Genomic DNA, 23,351 nt, shown 5'->3' with positions numbered 1-23,351 from the left:
TTTTAACATGAGTTAAATCTGAATAAATATATTTAAATAATTTAAATTACATTAAATTTGAATAATTTGCGTGAGATCGCTTTATATAAGAAAAAACAATTTCTTAGTGAAGGTTAAAAGTAATTACTTTAGGAGGAAAAGAAATTGTTTTTTTAACATGAGTTAAATCTGAATAAATATATTAAAATAATTTAAATGACATTAAATTTGAATAATTTGCATGAGATCGCTTTATATAAGAAAAAACAATTTATTAGTGAAGGTTAAAAGTAATTACTTTATAATCTTTATTATCAACTCCACAATAAAAAATGTATTTTAGGTTAAAGTAAAAAATCGCTTATCGGTACATAATTATATTTTTTAAACTTTTAATAAAAGTAAAAAGTTATTGTGTTATAAAAAACCATGTCTGGGCCTGTATTCTAAAAAAAATGACCCTGAGATTTTGGGTATAAAAGCTCGAGCATCGGCATTGGACTATCACAACCTAACTTACCACAATGAGTAAATATTTCCAAGAATCTCAAAGCCTCCTCGATTCACCGCCGTCGTCGCAAGAAGATTCTGCAGTCGCTTCTACCAGTAGTGGAAAAAGAAACATCACTCAGTTCCTGAAGCCAGAACCCATCGAAATACTGCTGGACTCGGACGACGAGACCTTTGTGCAGGACGTCCTGCAGAAAAACATCGTCGGGTCCAGTGGTATTGAGGGCTCCTTTCGCCTCAGAAAAGAAGGGCAGTACTTCGAGACAAAAGTCCCCCCACGCCAGGGGGATTTTTACGTAGAGGTCGCGGTTTATAAGTTTCCGGTCATTAGAAACTCCCAGCCTGATAAGGTCTGGGAGTGCGATCACAAAAGACTGAAGACAGTCTTAAAAAAACAACAAAGAAGGCGTTGAATTCCTTAACGCCTTCAAGAAGCTGGTGGAGGTCGTCAAACAAGACGAAGAAGCCAAACAACAGCCTCCCAGCAAAGTACGTATCTATTTAACAATAAATTTACAAACCAAATGTTTTTTCTAATTTTTTTATTTCTGATAGAGATTCAAAAAATGAGTTCGAGCAGCAGCAGCGGGAGTGACTCAGAGGGTAATGAGGGAGAGGAACACACAATGGTAAACCGGTACTACACAATTGAGCGGCAAATAGACAAAACGAGTCGCAAGTGGCACTGTAAACAAATTGATTTGCGTATAGCTTTCAAAAATTTGGATGACATCCCAACAAGAGATTTTTTTCGAAATTTTCGAAAAATTCTCGACGAAGTTATACGCAAATTAGTAACCGAGAACCCTGGGTATAATCGGGTTCGATTTGTTTTAAGCTCCCCCGGATTGACGACCCCTGTTAATATTAAATTTATAAAAATTGACAAATTCACCAGTAAGCGAATTATGCGCACCATCTATAGAGTAACGCAATCTAGTCGGGACTTTGTCTTTAATGGGGAAGATTTTCAGTTTGACATAATTTTTTTAAACCTCGATGCAAATATAGGGACTTATTATAAATCCATTAAAAATAGAACTTTGGTTAATTTGGATTATTTCGTTAAACAAAATAACCAATTTATTTTTATGGAGAACAATGATAACCTCTGTTTTGCTCGGAGTTTAGTTTTGGGTAAAGGGATGGCCGATCGCAATTTTTATCAACAAAAGTAAGCAAGGTCCGCCCTTTAACCAAAACAATTTTGACAAACTGAAACGTAATAGCACCCTTGTGGGTAATATTGCAAAGATCTTGCACCGAAAAGCCGGAGTCCCCGAGGGTTACGTTACTCTAGAAGATATTCAAAAATTTCAAAATTATTTAGCTCCCCATTATCGGATCGTAATAGTTGATGCTGCGAATAATTTTACCATATTTTTCAAAGGACCCCAAGCTCCTAAATTTATCTATCTCTTAAAAATTGGCGACCATATCCACCCTGCGAAAACTTGGCACGGCATGATGGGCGGTTGTACCTCTTGCGATTTATGCTTGAAATCTTTTTACAAACGTGAATTGTTAAAAGAGCATAAATGCCCCGAGGATACAAAACCCTATATATGTTTTCGGTGTCAAGGAGAAGCTTTTCATTTAACCAAGGAGGACGTTTTAAAACGTTGCGACGAATGCCACCGCTACATTTTCCCGGGCCCCTGCTACGAAACTCATTTACTTAATGGCACCTGCGCGAGTCAGAAACGATGTTTAGAATGTGGGCGGCTGATGGGTGAGGATCACGACTGTAATCCCGAATGCTCTCAATGTAAAATAGTCCATCCGCCAGGCGAGCATTTTGTTATGCCTCTGGAAACCAAAATGAAAGCCTCGCGGTTTATTTATTACGACATTGAGACTATTCTCAGAAATAATATCCACGTCCCCATTTTATTAGTTTGCGACGTAGAAACTGAAGGTGGCTTTGAAACCAAAATTTTTTACGGAGCCAATTGCATCGAGCAATTTTTAAATAATTATTTAGCGTAGAGCAGGTAGTTTTGACTGGACAAAAACGGAAAACGTACCAACCGCGCTTTACTAACACGCAGGTCGTAGCTCATTACGCGAAAGCTTTTGATAACTTCCTAATTCTTAACGCTTTAGTTCATAGACACGTCACCCCTGCCGTTATTTTTGACGGGAGTAAAATTCTAATGATTCATCTTGAGGGACCGCAAATTAGATTCCTCGATAGCTTTAATTACATTAGTCAACCTTTGCGTAATTTCACCAGCATGTTTAGCCTCGGCGATGTGGCAAAAGGATTCTTTCCATTTGATTTTCATACCGAAGAAAATCTTAATTACATTGGCGTCATCCCTGAAGCTTCGTACTTTAACGTAGCTCAAATGAAGACCAATGATTATCGGGATTTTCAAACTTGGTACGCGTCAATGGAAGGATCTATTTACAACATCAAAGAGGAGCTTATTAAATATTGCATTCAAGATGTCCGAGTCCTAAGACAAGGCGTCGAAGCTTTTAGAAAAGTTTACTTAGATCTAACAAAATTAGACCCCTTTTGCTTAAAAAATATTACTTTGGCAGGTGCTCTAACCACTATCTATCTTAACAATTACTATAAACCTTACAGCATGGGCATTGTTCCTTCTAACGGCTATAACGCAAAATTTAACCACAGTCAGATTAGCTTAAAATATCTCGCTTGGGTAGAGAAAACGGAAAATATAAATTTGCGCACGGCTTTAAGCTATGGCGGTGAATATCGCGTGGGTCGCTATTTAGTCGACGGCTATAGCCAAACTCCACCCAAAATATACGATTTCCACGGTTGCTACTTTCACGGTTGTCCATGCCAAAAACTTAATGCCTACAATACCCAACTTAAAGCCAGCAACAGATTTTTGTACGAGCGAACGCTAAGAGTTGTTTATTAAAGAGAAGCAGGGTTGGAAAAAATTGAGTTTTTTTAAAAAAAACAAAAGTTGTGTTTTTTATTGTTTAAAACACGATTTGTTGTTTTAAACTGTTTTTTAAACAAGCAGAAAAAAACAGTAAAAAACACAAAAAAAACCTGGTTTTAAACATGTTTAAAATCATTCTTGCAGAACTAATAGCCTATATATTATACATTGCGGCTCTCCATTTAAGCCACTACTCCCGCTAGCGCAAGGCGCTTATTTTCACAGCCTGCTTGATTAAACAAAATGGTCTTGGTTCGGACCAAGACAGAGAAAACAAACGATGAGAGTGACGTTTATCAATTGACTGAAGATCCGATATTGCGATTTTTCTTTATTTATATTAATTTATTCTTTAATCACAATTTAATTCAATAAACTTATTTAATTGTTAATCGATTTATTCCCTCCAAATTAATTGAAAAATAACATATTTGAGCTTTTTCAAGAACAAATTAGATTTTCCGAAATTATTTTATGATATTAATTATTTTGAAGGGAGTGCGTGTTAAGCGATCAATACAGAATATATGAAATATTCTACTGACTGTTTAAAAAGAGCAAGAGCTCCTTAAATTTAGAATTTCAGGGTGTAAGAAATTGTCCGTGTGGAATTAGAACCAGGGACCACTTGAACCCAAAGCGAGTATCATACAGCTTGACCAACGGACCACGAACACGTATTGAGAAGAAAAACACGAAAAGACGAAATCAAGAGCTCCTAAATTTTAGAATTTGAAGGTGTAAGAAAGGGTCCTTGCCAGGGTTGGCAAAAATGTAGTTAAAAAAGTTGTGTTTTTATTGTTTAAAACACGATTTAAAATTAGATTTTCCGACAACATTTTATCATGAAATTAATTATTTCAAAGGGAGAACGTGTTGAGAGATCAAATTTGAATATTTGAAATGTTCTACTGACTGCTTAAAAAGAGCAAGAGATATTTTCAAAACGAAAATGTAATTTTTTAATAGCGCATGCAAAATGAGGGTGATGGGTAAAATTGTTCATTTAACCGCAAATGTCCAAATGCTTGATTTCTTTTGTGGCCACTATTAAGGAATTTTCGCTTCCGTACTGCAGAGTTTCTTGGTCAGAACTCATACATATGAAACTTCACCACCCCTTTCTACTTTGTAGGCGCTTCATGTTTTCCGTTTACGGATTAAGCGTATTAATTTTAGCACTGTCAAGGGCCTGGCTTTAAATATTACGCGTAATCACTTTAGAACAGTAAAATGTACCAACAGTGTAGAAAAACGTTGTTCCTTTACCTTAGGTAGACGACAAAATAAGTTATTCTTAATCAAATTATTGAATATCAGTCTTCAATACAGATTGGTAACGGATAAATCAACTGGTAGGGTTCCCAAACAATTAAACACTCATATGAAACAGTCAAATTATTGCAAGGTTTTGACTGAAGCTTATTATTTCTATTATTTTCAAATAAAACGAGTTTAAAATATTCGAAATTCCTTTCCATAAAAAACATGTTTTAAACTGTTTGTTTAAAACGTTTTAAACAAATTAATGTTTTTTTTCATGGCTGTTTAAAACAAGTTTTAAACCAAAGTTTAAAACAATTTGTTAAAAACTTGCCAACCCTGGACCGACTGACTGATAATCAACTCCCAGCCCAAACCAATTGCCCTAAAAGGCTGAAAATTTGCAGGACCGTTACACATAAGTAGTAGCGCGTACTAAGAAAAATGTTTTCAAAAATATTAGTCAACAGTAATATCTACCCATTTTTTATTTCATTTTGATGGAAGTTGTTATTACAGGCCGCTGGTAATCCTTTTAGAGTTTCAGCGCTTCATCATTACAGGTTGTATCTAAGTGCGTCGTATTAGTAGAAAGGTACTTAACAGATCCTGTTAAAGGGACTTTTTTAACTTAGGTGTTATGATTATTAATAACACTAACAAAGTAAAAATAATAATCTCTAATAATAATAAAGTTTTGTTTAAGAAGGGATAGCCACACTATGCCTGCGGATTGTTTACTGGTTTGTCCCATTACAGTTAGTAGAAGGGTGGTGGCGAGCTAGCTCTAATGCCACAGCTAACCGACAGCGCCTATAATAACTGTTACCGTTAACCGTTAACCTCTGCAAGTTTTGATGGAAAGGAGAAACCGGGTTAGACCATGAATCTATTTCATTGGCAATAAACAATGACTGTATTATTTTGACTGATAGCTCAACCACTAATTTTTGGCCAATTTTGGTCAGCGTGTTCAGTTTTAAGCATGGTACTGTTCGAGATGTATTTTCAGTAGGTGTCCTTTCTGGTGAACCGAAACTGAAAATCACTTTCTGAATATTTAGATTCCCTTAACTAGGAATTATTCCGTGCTGATTGCATAACGTATATAAATCACTGCGCAGTAGGATTTCATAATTGCATCACAAAAACGTGCAGGGGCAAGTTTGTTACTCTATCTCGAGCTTCCTGAAAATAACACCTTTCCCTTGTTAACTTCCAAAATTTGCGGGAAAATTCTTGGTATAAACAACTACAAATTTCACATTCTTTCAGATAATTTTTCATCCATAATAGCTGGATATGAATTCATCATTTCCTGTGTTTTATCATCAAGCAACTAGAATCTTTGAATAGAAGTTGTTTTTCGAAACAGTTTTTAACGTGTAAATTTTGAATATTTTATATGGTGGTGGCCCGTTTCCGCACAGTTTTATTTTTCACACTTTAAAAACCTATAGCATCTTCCCGCATAATTTTGCGAAACTCATTTTCGGACAATTTTACATAACTTCTCTCTGCACAGTTAGAGAATGAAACTTTTTTATTTTCTTGTTGATCACATTTTAAGACCCTAAAAATCATGTTGCTGGCCCATGGGACTGATTATAGCCAAAGTGTGAGGTTTAATGCTCCTGGCCCATTGGACAGAATCCCATTGGACCGAAAAGTAGCCGAATTTGGCGGTAAATTATTGCAGTAATTTGGTCTAAAAATCCTCTATAGTTATCTTCTTATAAAAATGTTTTATCCAATTAATGTTTTTATATTTTGTACGTAAATATATGAAAAATTAAAGGTCATATTGCACTTATAACCTTTTGGGTACTAATTAAGGTTACTCCCCATTTCACTCAATTTAAAACACCCTATTCCCAATTACTCAAACCTCATTCAACCCAATTCCCAGTTCTCCTATTCCAATTAACCCAATATTTATACCCAAAAAGACTCAAATAGAGTAGAATTTGATGGTTTTATTTATTTATTGTTTCATTCCATAAGGGATACACTTACTTGAAGTGTATAACCGCTCCAAAGAGGAAGAGACGTCCTCCTAACCAAACCACACCTAACATAACATAACATAACGTAACAGTAATGTTTTGGAAAAGGCATGCCATTTGAGAAGTCAATGAAGCTAAACATCAATATTTTGGAAAAGGCGTAACATTGTCAAATGATTTATAAAATATTCCTAACCTAACTTAACCAAACATAACCTAACATAACAGTAATGTTGGAAAAGGCATATTATTGGAGAAGTCAATGAAGCTAAACATCAATATTTTGGAAAAGGCGTAACATTGTTAAATGATTTATAAAATATTACTAACCTAACTTAACCAAACCTTACCTAACATAACAGTAATGATTTGGAAAAGGCATATTATTTGAGAAGTCAATGAAGCTAAACATCAATATTTTGGAGAAGGCGTAACATTGTTAAATGATTTATAAAATATTACTAACCTAACTTAACCAAACATAACCTAACATAACAGTAATGTTTTGGAAAAGGCATATTATTGGAGAAGTCAATGAAGCTAAACATCAATATTTTGGAAAAGGCGTAACATTGTTAAATGATTTATAAAATATTACTAACCTAACTTAACCAAACCTAACCTAACATAACAATAATTACTTGGAAAAAGCATATTATTTGAGAAGTTAATGAAGCTAAACATCAATATTTTGGAAAAGGCGTAACATTGTTAAATGATTTACAAAATATTACTAACCTAACTTAGCCAAACCTAACCTAACATAACCAAACCTAACCTAACATTTTTAGTAAACTCACCTTCCGGATGGAGATTCGAACGAAGATTTTCTGCGTGACGATCCGACGCTTTACCACTAGACCACGGTAGGACGCAGACAAATTCGAAATCAAATACACTAATATTCTAGCTTGGAACTTTCGGTTGAAGGGAATTCGTTCCAATGGGACTCGATTGAATGGGAAAATATTCCTTTTTAATAGAAAACCGCCATTGGGCTAGATTTTAAAATACTGGCTAGAAATTTTCGGACGAATGGGATTCGTTCAAATGGAATTCGGTTGAATGGGTAGACTCCAGGTTGCTCGATCATAAAAGTTTCGATGCTATTTAACGATCGATTTATTTTTAATGCACTTTTACAATGGAAATTAAAAAATGCATTTCTTCTTTTGTTTTTTTTTAACAAAAACACACTTGTTTTCATGCTCACTTCTCTATATCGACGTATATCAATACACTTCTCTATATCGACGTATATCAATACACTTCTCTATATCGACGTATATCAATACACTTCTCTATATCGACGTATATCAATACACTTCTCTATATCGACGTATATCAATACACTTCTCTATATCGACGTATATCAATACACTTCTCTATATCGACGTATATCAATACACTTCTCTATATCGATAGTAATATTGCAAGGGTCAAATATCAAGTTTAATAGCAAGCTTCTATATTAAGCCTAACCCTAACCGAAACAAATTTAAGCCTAAATCATTGTAGAAATGGGTTATGCTAAAAAATGTTGAACTAAAATTTCGATGTAAAAACTGTGCCCAAACGAGCCCTTCAAATTGTGCGGAATTTGGCATCCTGGGTTTATATTGCTGTATTCGACAAAGATATTACGATAATATAAACATAATCACTAACGTTTGAAGTTAAAAATGAAAGTTAAAAAAAAAACAATATTTTTTTTAACTCTATAGAATCATATTTTTTGTGTATTTTGTCTTATTAAATATTATAAATAGACTTTCATTTATTGAAACTGATGATATATGGTTAATATTTAAAATCTTATACACGCTTTAAGATAAATTGTTTCTAGTATCTATTTTGAATCTCGCCTGAAAGCAAATATTTTCTTATCATATCAAATAGAACGCCAAGTTTAAATGATCCGGACATGATTGATACTTAAGTATAAGTAAAGTGACCATACGTCCCGGTTTAGCCGGGACAGTCCCGGTTTGTTAAACTTTGTCCCGGTGTCCCCGAAGAATGCCTCGGGACACTAAAAAGTCCCGTTTTCTGGAAATTGTCCCAGTTTTGATTATCGCCCGGTATATGTAATTATTGCTAAATATTTCTTCAAATCTGTGAACAATGTCAAGGTGACTTGTGTAGTTTTTCTAGTGACGAGTGAGTCTTCTTTTATTCAAAATGCCTAAACGCAAATGCGTATTTAACGACAACCTTCAAAAGAGTTAGTTAAGCGCCAAGTTTGTCAAAATTTAGCTATTTCATCGAGATCAAATTTATAGACAGCGAAATTGCGGAGCTCGCTTCGCTCGCTCTGAATTTTTAAACATAATATTTTCAATAGGCTTTGCTTTTGAAAGTAAAATCCGATTAGTTTTTTTGAGATTTTTCTACATAGTTTAAGCTAAAATAGGTTTACCTATGAGGATTTTTAGTACTATAGTTCCTATAAAAACACACTTTCTTTTCAATAATATCATAATTCATATTTTCTATTAGGAATTAAAATTTTTGGCTGAGCTCCCTGGTGTTGCCTTGGGCGACAGCCCCCCTGAGAAAAACAATGATCGGCGCCCCTGCTTAAAATCATCACCAGACCTCCATAAACAAATCTGTGCTTCAGATTTGGGGTAAAAAATAAATGGTCACTTTAAGTATAAGTCTTTCAAAAAGACTTCGGCTTTAAAGATTTCACTAGATACTTTATACAGACAGTATTAAGGTATGCAGTACAATCGCTACTGCCGACTTTGTAGCGCACCAAAAGTGGGAAGCCCTCACATGAGCAGTTCCCGTATGAGCGAATTTCATAATAGCGGTGCTCATAACAGCAATTACCAATACAACGGTTCTCGTAAACGCGGTGTACCATTACAACAGTTCTCTAAAGAGCGGAGAAACATATATGTAAAAAACGATAGTTGTTTATTTTGGTGTAAGCTGGCCCAACAGGGTTATATGAACTCAAAAAGAACTAGGTCAGATATGGATAATTTGGTTAGGTTAAAATTTATTATTTCAACTAAATAGCAGGTCATATTAGGTTTGGTAAATTTGGGGTTTTTATGATTTGTTTCGTTTAGTTAGCTTAAGGCTAGTAATATTTTGGAAATGGTGGAACAATGCTACTCCTTTTCCAAAATATTTTTGTTTATCTTCATTAACTTCCCAAATAGTAATATGCCTTTTCCCAAAAATTACTGTTTACAATTATCTACGTCCGAACTAAAAGCACCTTTCTCGAAATATTTTTCCATCCATCCAATAGTACAATATTTAAGTGTACCTTTAGAAAAATTCATAAACATGATCCGTTAGTACGTCACATTTTTGAAACCAACGAAAACAACTGTATTGTTAAGAAATGCGCCAAATTCAACGCAAACGCTGCTATCTCCCAAAATAGCAGCCGCTATTTCTAAAACAGCAGTTTTGAAAAACACCGCTGTTTTTTGAAATTGCGGTTGCTATTTCGAGAACTGCTCTACAGGGAACTGCTCATACGAGGTGCAGCCACAAAAGTAGGGTGGAAACCTTCGCCGCCAACCACTTTCATGCTTCTCTGGGATAAAGTTTTCACAATTTATGGGCTTTGAAAACAAAAACATTTAGTAATCGCAAATACCTTTAATTAGAGTGACGTGGATGTGTTAGTAACAGACGAACAGAACTAAAGTGACCCATTATTACTGGAGGCTTTGCTTCTATTTTTTATGGCATTCCGTCTGGACATTTACCCGTTAGACGTATCTAAAATGGTCGCCGCCGACGGTTTTCAGCCTTTATTATTTAGTATGTTTCAGGTTTCTGGTTCGAGTTACGCTCGAAGTTCCAGAGCTATATTTTCAATTACAATTTTAAATATAGCCGTCTATGTTTGTGCAAGGTCTAAGCTAACAAAATACTTCTTTGCACTTCATAATAAACCATGTTTAAATAAAACTTTCTGCCAAAACGACAAGTCCGGTACGCTTATATATATATTATGCAGTTTTCGATCGAAATATAAGTAACGAAATTAAATATAAGTGTTTCATTTCGAGCAATTTAATTATATTGGATTTTGGAATCTTTTAAATTTTCCAAAAAAATATCATTTTAAATTTTTAATTTGCAAAGGAATCGATATTTACGCCTTAGCATTGTATCAATATTTCACATCTGATTTCTTTTGCATTTTTTATAATTACACCAAAAATTATATCACATAAAATATATAGTGAAACAATTCGGTTCACTAGGTGCTACATCTATTAAAGTTTCAAAAATAAGAAGTAGCTTGGCGCAATTCATATTTCACATGGAAAAACCTAGTAATACCATTGAAAAGACATACTTACTTTTGTTGTGTTGCAAATGAGAAACCAGGCAACCTACGAAACGTCCATTTTAACTTTATCCATTAATATTGCTAAACATCAAACAAAACCTTGATGTTTCAGTTCAATTTTACCTTTTATCGATTGAACAAGTGTAGAAAAGTTGGTATAACAGAAACGTTACTTTGGTGTCATCATGAAATTTTTACTTTCATTATTATTTCAAAATATTATGTTCAGAACATTTTGGTGTAGGGTTATGAGCACGTTGGTGTACCTAGTGAATTTATGTTTTCACGAGCTTAAACTTAAACAACGTTGAATCATGGCGACTTTCTACTTAGCTTGAATGCTTTACACGTTTTTGCGGTTTTTGCGGCTTTTGCTACCTACACGGCAGCCGTGGCTTGTTATGTATCCGAGTGACGTTTTTCACGGAGAGGTTCTAATTTCGACGTATCCGTCTGTTTGTGTGTGGGGGTGTGTCTGTCAGGTGTTACACCCGAGGGGACCGCGTTCGCCGTTTGAAAATCTGAGCAAATATGTTCTAAATTTCCGTACCGCTTTTACAGTTCCCGGAAATTTGGAAAATTGTATTCCTCTTACACTGGTTATTACTCCATTGTCTGGTTATTTGTCCATCCCACAGGGACACCAGTCTGTATTTACTAGCTTCTAAGCACCGCCATCATCGGGTCTTTTGTCCATCCTACATGAACACCAGTCTGTACACACTGGCTTTTAATCACCACCATCCTCTGCTCTTTGTCCATCCCACATGGATACCAGTCTATATACACTGGCTTCTACACACCTCCATCTTCTGGTCTTTGTCCATCCCACATGGACACCAGTCTGTACATACTGGCTTCTACTCCATCTTCATTAGGGTCAAGACGTACGCGGCCATCGGCTAGGGTTACGAGATTCGTCTAGCCTTCCAATGGCAGGGTCTTCTTCCAAAGGTTCACGCAATTGCGATGTTCTTATCTACAGCAGCGATTCGAATCCTTCACTTATTTGAGTAAGGCGAAACAAAAGGCGCATGCTTCATTTCACACGACAATATTAGTCGAGTTTCTCAAGAACGTTTAAATGTTCTTTTAAAAAACAATGTAACGCTCAATTAGGCGAACAACTAACGAAGAAATATTTAATATTAATTATATTTATTCTAATCTTGTTTCTTAATTCAAAATTAATACGGAAAGAGTTACAAAGCAGTCTATTTTTTGTCTGTGTGTACGTCCATCAGACCCGGATTGTCCGCAAGGCAGACCGGGCCCAGGGGCCCCCTGTTTTGAGGGGCCCCGCTAAATTTCAAAGGCCATCGGGCCGCTTCAGAATTTCAAATTTTTTTCCTTTCAATTTATTTCAATAAATCCAACTGCTCGAGAATTCAGATTATGCGGCCTTTGCTCGCTCAATATTTTGCTTAAATTAAAAGTGGGGGGCATCTATAAAATTCAACATCTTATAGATTATTCCAAATCTTTTCTCTAGTTTTCTAAATTAAAATCCAATGGTTTATTGAAGGACCAATATTTGAAAAAAAAACCCTTAAAACGTTATTGGACAAATATATTGATTAAATTCCACATGATATTTCCGATTATATTGAAAATATTTTTGCCACAATAAAACTCTTGATTTAGAGTCCGGGTACAATTATATTGTCCAAACATTAAATATAAGGTGTCAAAAAGTCAGAGTTTAATGTTATTCGAATGCGAAATATCGTTCAATTGTTTAAATAACATTGACCAATAAAAAACTCGCACAATATTTATTTTCAGTTTTTAAAGGAAAACTTGTGCAAAATTTATTGTAAATGATGTTTTATTTCCTAAAACGTTTTGTGGCTTTGAACTTTGCTCAAATATTAGTCTGGATAACGTTTATTTATACTTTGTAACTAAAACAGCGGGCTCCACGTATTTTGCGCATATTATTGAACGTGTAGGGTGGGCTTTACATTAACATACCGCTGAGAACATAATAGAAAGCCCATGTTGCAATGAAAACTGAACTAAAACCTTTCCCAAAAAGAGAATTACAAGCGTTCGTGATTGGTCATAACCCCTGTAGACGATGCGCTATAAGTTTTGTGTAGCGGGAGTACGTGATCTATTAGGCCATGCCACCATTCTGGGTGGAACCAAAATATAAGCAGACGAAATTCTGATACTAAGTCCTCTAGCCTCGAGGATTTGGTGAATGATTTTGATATTAATAAATAAATATATAATTTTTAACCTATACTAAGAAATGAGGGGCCTCGCGTTAGCAATCTGCCCTAGGCCCCGCATTGGCTAGGTCCATGCCTTCCGTTCATTGTTACACTAGTGCGCCACGTTAGCAGTTCGATGTGTAAAGAAATCATACAGAACCTTAATATTAATATAATAATAATATTAATATTAATAATAATGTGGAAATATTTTTCGTAATTACGAGGTATTTAGTAGTTTTGTAGCTTGCAAACTGTTTCATTTTGATATTCCAAGGACATTTTTTAATATCATTATTTGAAATGGCTGTTTATATATTACTTAAGCTAAACTTTATATTTATATAGAGTAATCCTTTCTTTAGCGATTGCAAAAAGAAGCCTAAATCGGTTAAATCAAGTATTAACCGTAATAAGCCTAGTGAACTAAAGAGAAAATAATTGAGGCCTGAGTTGTAGTAAACTATGGGTTTTGATTTTCGTGTCTGTAATGAAGAGACATTAACGGTTCATTGTGAGCCGAAAGTTAAACGCACGTTTAAATAATCAGGTATAGATTTTATATAGAAGAAAAGATCATGGTGGCAATTAGACCAGTGAAAGGGCTAGTGGTAAACTGGTATTAGCTACGGAGTTATCATTCTTTTTATGGTGCGCATTCACTTTCAGTGCGTCTAGCCACAATTCAGATTTGGTGTTATTTAACGTTAACAGTCATGTTGGCAAACTAAGAATATTGTTGAGGTGAGATGAGACGATAGTGTTTACACTGCAAACCAGTTTTGAATGTAGCTATGAGTATATAGGGTGAACAGGTGAAGCGTAGACAATTGGGCCTTTACAAACACATAAATGTTATATCTCAGCAAAATTTATAGACTTCATTTCCTGTTCTTTTCTCCATTGACTGATTTCCATATGTCCAAGATTTACCCTTATTGGATGTAAAATGTCGTCTGCTTTACTGTATACTCGCTATGCTTGGAATACTGCTTCAATAATTCGTAAATTTTTACATCAAAAAAAGAGAAATAATTCCATATCTAGGTAAATAATTTGTAGTAGTAGTCCTCCTCTTGACTCGGAGAGGTAATATTTTGGTTTTTCCAACTTGTAACGTTTGTGTACTAAAATGATAATATCCCCAGTAGCAAAAACTTGTCGGGCCGACACCAAATTTGATCAATCGGCCCGAAAGAGTTAACTAACTGTCGGTCCAGAATGCTTCATGTCCGAGCCGTTGAGTAGTCAATGCGCTCTTGGTTAAGAATAAACAAGCCTTGAAGTCGACTCAAAACTAACTGGTTGAGCGACAATCGGAATAGGGGATTTGCGTTAGTAAACCGACTCAAAAATAGCTCATTGAGCGACAGTCGGAAATGGAGTTGTGCTTCACTAAACCAGCTGAAATAATCTAGTCGAGTGACCGTCAGAAAATGATTTGCGCGTCCCTAAACCGACTCAAAACTAACACATCGAGCGACAATTGGAAAAGAAGATGCGCGTCACGAAACCAGCTTTAAACCGAGTGGGCAACAGTCCGTCGGCATTTTGACGGAACGTCATTTTGCCGACTTGAAACTGAGTTGACAATAACATGTAGGCAATTTTGTGGAACGTTATTTTACCGACTTGAAACTGAGTAGGGTATAATATGTAGGCATTTTTTTGGAACGTCATTTTTACCTCTCCGAGTGACGTATGTCACGGAGAGGTAATACACCGGCCGTGTCTGTCTGTCTGTCAGACCCTACGTGACCGCGTTCGCAGTTTACAAATCGGAGCAAACAAATACTCGATTTCCGGGACGCGTTCGCGGTTCACGGAAATTTGGCCATTCATCTACCAACACTAGTCTTTACTAACTGGCTTCAACAACAATTCCATTTTCGTAAACCGTTTATCATGAAAAATCTGAGATAAGTAATATTTTATTTCAATTAACTTATAGGAAATAAATCCATTAGCAGTAAAGTCAGGAGATTGAATTAAAGAGTAGTAAAATACAGATTGTCTTTAAAGTTATATAGAAAAACAAAATCTCCGCGCTTCAGTCAACTGGAAAAAACTCTTATCGTTTTGTTTTTTAGGCTTGGGCAAACCAAGTCCTTTTTTATATAATATCTGTTCCTTCAGTCTGCATTTGTATTAATCTATTATAAAATAATATTTGCCTGAAATGCGAAATTTTTCACTTCTAGGACGAGGTTAAAAATGGTTCTACACTTCTACTAATTCTTATATGATACGGCTCACAATTCTAGGAGAGCGGTAGCTCTCTTAGATAAGACTTCATACTGACTTTAATGTATAAGGATGGTTTTTTGATTGGATATAACTTTTTTTGTATTGTATTAACTGTTTTGAAAAAATTCCACAGAACTACAATTCGGACCCTCAATATGTGGTTAAAATTTCAAAAAGATTCATTTAATAGTTTATTTTATAAAAAATAAAGTTGCTAAGGGTGGTTTTCATTTCCATAAAATTTTTACGATATTTTGATGAAAAACATAAAATTTTCCCATAGAAATAACATGGGAAAATATTTTACAAATAACCATTTTGTGGCAGCCGTAATGCAATAACTATTCGGCTGTTTGACTTGAAACCGGTTTTAAACGAAAGCCTGGTATTTAGATTTTGTGCTTTCCAATTTTCATTAATTAGATTTAAGTTAAAGTATGTTTAATTTCACATTTTCAAAACCATTCCAATATGCGATATTTTACCATGGATAAGAGTCAGTTTATGATGTTAGCACGGTTAAGGCTATTTGGTCCAATTTTTCGTAGTGGTAAAAAACAAGAGAACCTAAGCTTGTAATAGCTAACAAGTTAAGTTGGAAAAGGACCCCACACATTTATATTAAGTTACCAACTGCCTTAGAGACAGTAACAACAAAGGTGATTTAACAAGATTACCTACGACTGGTAATTAAGCTAGATTACCTACGACTGGAAATTAAGCTAGATTACCGACGACAGGTAATTAAGCTAGATTACCTACGACTGGTAATTAAGCTAGATCAGCGACGACTGGTAATTAAGCTAGATTAGCGACGACTGGTAATTAAGCTAGATTAGCGACGACTGGTAATTTACCTAAATTACCGACGACTGGTAATTAAGCTAGATTACCGACGACTGGTAATTAAGCTAGATTACCGACGACTGGTAATTAAGCTAGATTGGCGACGACTGGTAATTAAGCTAGATTAGCGACGACTGGTAATTTAGCTAGATTACCGACGACTGGTAATTAAGCTAGATTAGCGACGACTGGTAATTAAGCTAGATTACCTACGACTGGAAATTAAGCTAGATTACCGACGACAGGTAATTAAGCTAGATTACCTACGACTGGTAATTAAGCTAGATCAGCGACGACTGGTAATTAAGCTAGATTAGCGACGACTGGTAATTAAGCTAGATTAGCGACGACTGGTAATTTACCTAAATTACCGACGACTGGTAATTAAGCTAGATTACCGACGACTGGTAATTAAGCTAGATTGGCGACGACTGGTAATTAAGCTAGATTAGCGACGACTGGTAATTTAGCTAGATTACCGACGACTGGTAATTAAGCTAGATTAGCGACGACTGGTAATTAAGCTAGATTACCTACGACTGGAAATTAAGCTAGATTACCGACGACAGGTAATTAAGCTAGATTACCTACGACTGGTAATTAAGCTAGATCAGCGACGACTGGTAATTAAGCTAGATTAGCGACGACTGGTAATTTACCTAAATTACCGACGACTGGTAATTAAGCTAGATTACCGACGACTGGTAATTAAGCTAGATTACCGACGACTGGTAATTAAGCTAGATTGGCGACGACTGGTAATTAAGCTAGATTAGCGACGACTGGTAATTTAGCTAGATTACCGACGACTGGTAATTAAGCTAGATTAGCGACGACTGGTAATTAAGCTAGATTACCTACGACTGGTAATTAAGCTAGATTGGCGACGACTGGTAATTAAGCTAGATTAGCGACGACTGGTAATTTAGCTAGATTAGCGACGACTGGTAATTAAGCTAGATTAGCGACGACTGGTAATTAAGCTAGATTACCGACGACTGGTAATTAAGCTAGATTACCGACGACTGGTAATTAAGCTAGATTACCGACGACTGGTAATTAAGCTAGATTACCGACGACTGGTAATTAAGCTAGATTACCGACGACTGGTAATTAAGCTAGATTACCGACGGCTGGTAATTAAGCTAGATTACCGACGGCTGGTAATTCAGCTAGATTACCGACGGCTGGTAATTCAGCTAGATTAAAGACGGCTGGTAATTTAGCTACATTACCGACGACTGGTAATTAAGCTAGATTACCGACGGCTGGTTATTAAGCTATATTAAAGACGGCTGGTAATTCAGCTAGATTACCGACGGCTGGTAATTCAGCTAGATTACCGACGACTGGTAATTAAGCTAGATTACCGACGACTGGTAATTAAGCTAGATTACCGACGGCTGGTAATTCAGCTAGATTACCGACGACTGGTAATTAAGCTAGATTACAGACGGCTGGTAATTCAGCTAGATTACCGACGACTGGTAATTAAGCTAGATTACAGACGGCTGGTAATTCAGCTAGATTACCGACGACTGGTAATTAAGCTAGATTACCGACGACTGGTAATTAAGCTAGATTACCGACGACTGGTAATTAAGCTAGATTACCGACGACTGGTAAATAAGCTAGATTACCGACGACTGGTAATTAAGCTAGATTACCGACGACTGGTAATTAAGCTAGATTACCGACGACTGGTAATTAAGCTAGATTACCTACGACTGGTAATTAAGCTAGATTGGCGACGACTGGTAATTAAGCTAGATTAGCGACGACTGGTAATTAAGCTAGATTACCGACGGCTGGTAATTCAGCTAGATTAAAGACGGCTGGTAATTAAGCTACATTACCGACGACTGGTAATTTAGCTACATTACCGACGACTGGTAATTAAGCTAGATTACCGACGGCTGGTTATTAAGCTATATTAAAGACGGCTGGTAATTCAGCTAGATTACCGACGGCTGGTAATTCAGCTAGATTTCCGACGACTGGTAATTAAGCTAGATTACCGACGACTGGTAATTAAGCTAGATTACCGACGGCTGGTAATTCAGCTAGATTACCGACGACTGGTAATTAAGCTAGATTACCGACGGCTGGTAATTCAGCTAGATTACCGACGACTGGTAATTAAGCTAGATTACCGACGACTGGTAATTAAGCTAGATTACCGACGACTGGTAATTAAGCTAGATTACCGACGACTGGTAAATAAGCTAGATTACCGACGACTGGTAATTAAGCTAGATTACCGACGACTGGTAATTAAGCTAGATTACCGACGACTGGTAATTAAGCTAGATTACCTACGACTGGTAATTAAGCTAGATTGGCGACGACTGGTAATTAAGCTAGATTACCGACGACTGGTAATTAAGCTAGATTACCGACGACTGGTAATTAAGCTAGATTAGCGACGACTGGTAATTTAGCTAGATTAGCGACGACTGTTAATTAAGCTAGATTAGCGACGACTGTTAATTAAGCTAGATTAGCGACGACTGTTAATTAAGCTAGATTACCGACGACTGGTAATTTAGCTAGATTACCGACGACTGGTAATTAAGCTAGATTACCGACGACTGGTAATTAAGCTAGATTTCCGACGACTGGTAATTAAGCTAGATTACCGACGACTGGTAATTAAGCTAGATTACCGACGACTGGTAATTAAGCTAGATTACCGACGACTGGTAATTAAGCTAGATTACCGACGACTGGTAATTAAGCTAGATTACCGACGACTGGTAATTAAGCTAGATTACCGACGACTGGTAATTAGGCTAGATTACCGACGCCTGGTAATTAAGCTAGATTAAAGACGGCTGGTAATTAAGCTAGATTACCGACGACTGGTAATTAAGCTAGATTACCGACGACTGGTAATTAAGCTAGATTAAAGACGGCTGGTAATTAAGCTAGATTACCGACGACTGGTAATTAAGCTAGATTACCGACGACTGGTAATTAAGCTAGATTACCGACGACTGGTAATTAAGCTAGATTACCGACGACTGGTAATTAAGCTAGATTACCGACGACTGGTAATTAAGCTAGATTACCGACGACTGGTAATTAAGCTAGATTACCGACGACTGGTAATTAAGCTAGATTACCGACGACTGGTAATTAAGCTAGATTACCGACGACTGGTAATTAAGCTAGATTACCGACGACTGGTAATTAAGCTAGATTACCGACGACTGGTAATTAGGCTAGATTACCGACGCCTGGTAATTAAGCTAGATTAAAGACGGCTGGTAATTAAGCTAGATTACCGACGACTGGTAATTAAGCTAGATTACCGACGACTGGTAATTAAGCTAGATTAAAGACGGCTGGTAATTAAGCTAGATTACCGACGACTGGTAATTAAGCTAGATTACCGACGACTGGTAATTAAGCTAGATTACCGACGACTGGTAATTAAGCTAGATTACCGACGACTGGTAATTAAGCTAGATTACCGACGACTGGTAATTAAGCTAGATTACCGACGACTGGTAATTAAGCTAGATTACCGACGACTGGTAATTAAGCTAGATTACCGACGACTGGTAATTAAGCTAGATTACCGACGACTGGTAATTAAGCTAGATTACCGACGACTGGTAATTAAGCTAGATTACCGACGACTGGTAATTAAGCTAGATTACCGACGACTGGTAATTAAGCTAGATTACCGACGACTGGTAATTAAGCTAGATTACCGACGACTGGTAATTAAGCTAGATTACCGACGACTGGTAATTAAGCTAGATTACCGACGACTGGTAATTAAGCTAGATTACCGACGACTGGTAATTAAGCTAGATTACTGACGACTGGTAATTAAGCTAGATTACCGACGACTGGTAATTAAGCTAGATTACCGACGACTGGTAATTAAGCTAGATTACCGACGACTGGTAATCAAGCTACATTACCGACGACTGGTAATTAAGCCAGAGTACCGACGACTGGTAATTGAACTTGATAAGTATATGACATGTGTTGGTGCTCAGGTATACGGAATCTTTTTGTGGTATAACTATGTACAGCTTCCTCTGTATTTGCATGTGAAAATGACGGGAAAGCAATTTGAGTTTGACCGGACGTTCATTGTCAAGTCAAGCAGTTAGGAATGACAGTTTTATAATAGATGGTTGGTTAGTTCAAACGAGTTAACTAATATATGCACAAGTCCCTAATACTTTTACTCTCCTAAGGATTCTGAACAATTTGAATTAATATTAAGACTGAAGTGACAGATATTAATAAAAACTGTCATTGTAGACAAAGACGGGAAAGTGTAAAAGATAAGTGTAGAAAATGAATTGCCTGAAGTAACAGATATTAAAATTTTCACTTTTGAAGACATGATCATAAAACATCGATTATTTGAAAAAATTCTTATCTTAGTTTTTTCACTAAATTTTCATTAAACTCAAAATATTTTTCTACATTATTTACACAAGTATTTTGCTCTAAATAGTAGTCCAGAAAAAATGGTATCTTCAAGTTTTTTGAGGGATACTGGCATGATAATAGGTTACAAATTACAAAGGCCGTTCTACTGTGATGTAGTTATTAATGTTCAAAAGATATTTTGGGAGCTATATATCACGTTAATTTTGATATTTTTAAAACTTTCAAATTAACGACTACGATTTTTCAAGATTTCACACAGTTTTTTGTTCAACCATTTTCTGACTATTTAATTCTCCTTATGGGACCGAATACTCAAAACTAATTGTAAATTTTTGATATAAAATAAAATGTTCACGCATACTACTTTTAAAATGATGCTCATGTTTCATGACAAAATATTTTGACTAATTTTGGTGAAAAAAAGTAAGATAAGAATTTTTTAAAATAATCGATGTTTTATGATCATGTCTTCAAAAGTGAAAATTTTAATATCTGTTACTTCAGGCAATTCATTTTCTACACTTATCTTTTACACTTTCCCGTCTTTGTCTACAATGACAGTTTTTATTAATTCGTTTTAGAACCCGAGCTTTATAGTCAACTTCAAAACAAACCTGCCACGATTTAAACTACCAAAGCCGTATCTTTTACAGTCCACTTTACGATTGCAATTATCCATGACATTGCGTGCACTGCCCTTGTACGTTTACAGTGATTGGCACCGTGGACAGTTATTTTAATTAAAATACCTAAGCCACAGGTCCACTTTTAAAAATATCCTTATTTCCAACACTGATCCATCTATCCTTCCAGCTTTTACAATCACCCATTGCATAGACTCACTCAATAGTCTGCCTAAGCATGGATTTATAATAGAAGCTTACGCTTCCTGGATATTTCACTCACCTTAAAACGCGCGCAACATTTATTCCTCGTCTGAAATAGTACCAGCCTGGCACGCGCGTTCGTGACGTAGAATTTGAGGCAAATTCAGAGGGGGGTTGAAGTTTTTCACGTGATCGAGTTCTAATTTTGAATAGCGCGCGCGCACGCGCGCCAAAAGTAAAAAGTTTGCCTCAATTTCTACGTCATCAGCCCCCCAGTCCCCACCCGCGCGAAATTTTGTGACATAAATGTGTTTAAAATCAAAATGCCTTACTGAAGGCTACAGGGAAATATCCATGAAGCGTAAGCTTCTATTATAAATCCATGGCCTAAGTAAGACAACTTAAGCCTTGGTCGAAACTAACATCTAAAATATAAATTAAAAGGTATCTTAAGTATAGAATTTCAACCGAGACACATAATTAAACGAAAATTAGACCCGCCAGAGAAGTTTTTAATAAATATAGTGTTATATTTATTGAAAAATATCAAGTTAAAGTTTTATTGAAAAATATCAAGTTAAAGTTTCAAGGCGGTGAAATGGCAAATTAGCGTCGTCTATCTGTAGAGTAACGAACAATTAGCGTCGTCTGCTGTAGAATAATCTTTTGAGGTACTTACATTTTTAATTAAATTAACATACATAGACTTAATTAAATTTGATGAAACTTGAAAAAGGCACACCTTGAATAGTTACTTGTTAATTTAAAAGTATTCCGAAAGCTAACTTCCATGTAGTTTTTAAATGATTCGATGTACAGGAGCACCAAAAACCCCATGTTATTCCTATGGGAAAATCGGCGAAAATCTGTGAATTTTCATTTAACATTACGGGAGGGTGTGGGATCTTATCTAGAAGGGCCTACCGGCCCTCTAGAATAAACTTAAGCGAAATTGTTTTACGTTTGAATAAAAATACCGCTTCCAGTAGTGGGTTTATAGTACTCCTTGTTTTTGTAAGATTAGTGTAAGTGTAGAGAGTAATCATTATAAACGCTTAAAAATATATTTTCAAAAATGAAGAATATAGAACATTTATTTTGTATCAAAAAATATTTTGGTGCTAAGATTGCTTTAGAAAAATCCAAACGGCTAGGTATTGGTAAAAAAGACATGTGTAAGCTATTTGTAGATGAGATAATGTTTTACATGTTTTAAATGAGGCTAAAACTTCCACTATTGTGTCTAAAAAAGTGTTGGCAATGTATATTTTTTAAATATGACGGAATTGCGGTAGATATGATAGCGCCCTATTTGCGAAAAAAACCTTTTTTAAACCGTTGAATCACTCTTTGATGATAGAATTTCAAAGGCAGAAGTTAAACGTTAAATTTGCTCGATTAATTTTGTTCGGAAAATAATATATTTAAGCGCTACGTATTACTGAAGGAGATTGATTTTGCCAATCTTTGTGAGTATTTAACTGTTTAATAATTATTTTGGTTAAGTGGGAGCCTAGCTTATGTGTGATTGGGTTGTGGCTTCCATGTTTTGGGGACATTTGCTTTTTGTGTGGCGAGGTATGATTCAGTTTTGATATGGACAAATGTTACAAATCATACTGGTAGACTAAGAATACGGTTGAGGTATAGCGAGAGAGTATAGTTTCCACAGCAATTGAGAGATATTGAAAAGGCTTGAACAATTGACTATTTTAAAATTGAATTCCAGCACTTGCAAAGAATTAAAAAAAGCGATAGATGCATATATTTAGGTTGTT

The sequence above is a fragment of the Phalangium opilio genome, unplaced genomic scaffold, assembly GCF_054372755.1.
Source record: "Phalangium opilio isolate 3A_F unplaced genomic scaffold, DU_Popi_V2 ptg000483l_1, whole genome shotgun sequence".
NCBI lineage: Eukaryota > Metazoa > Arthropoda > Arachnida > Opiliones > Phalangiidae > Phalangium > Phalangium opilio.
This window is presented reverse-complemented; position numbering follows the sequence as displayed.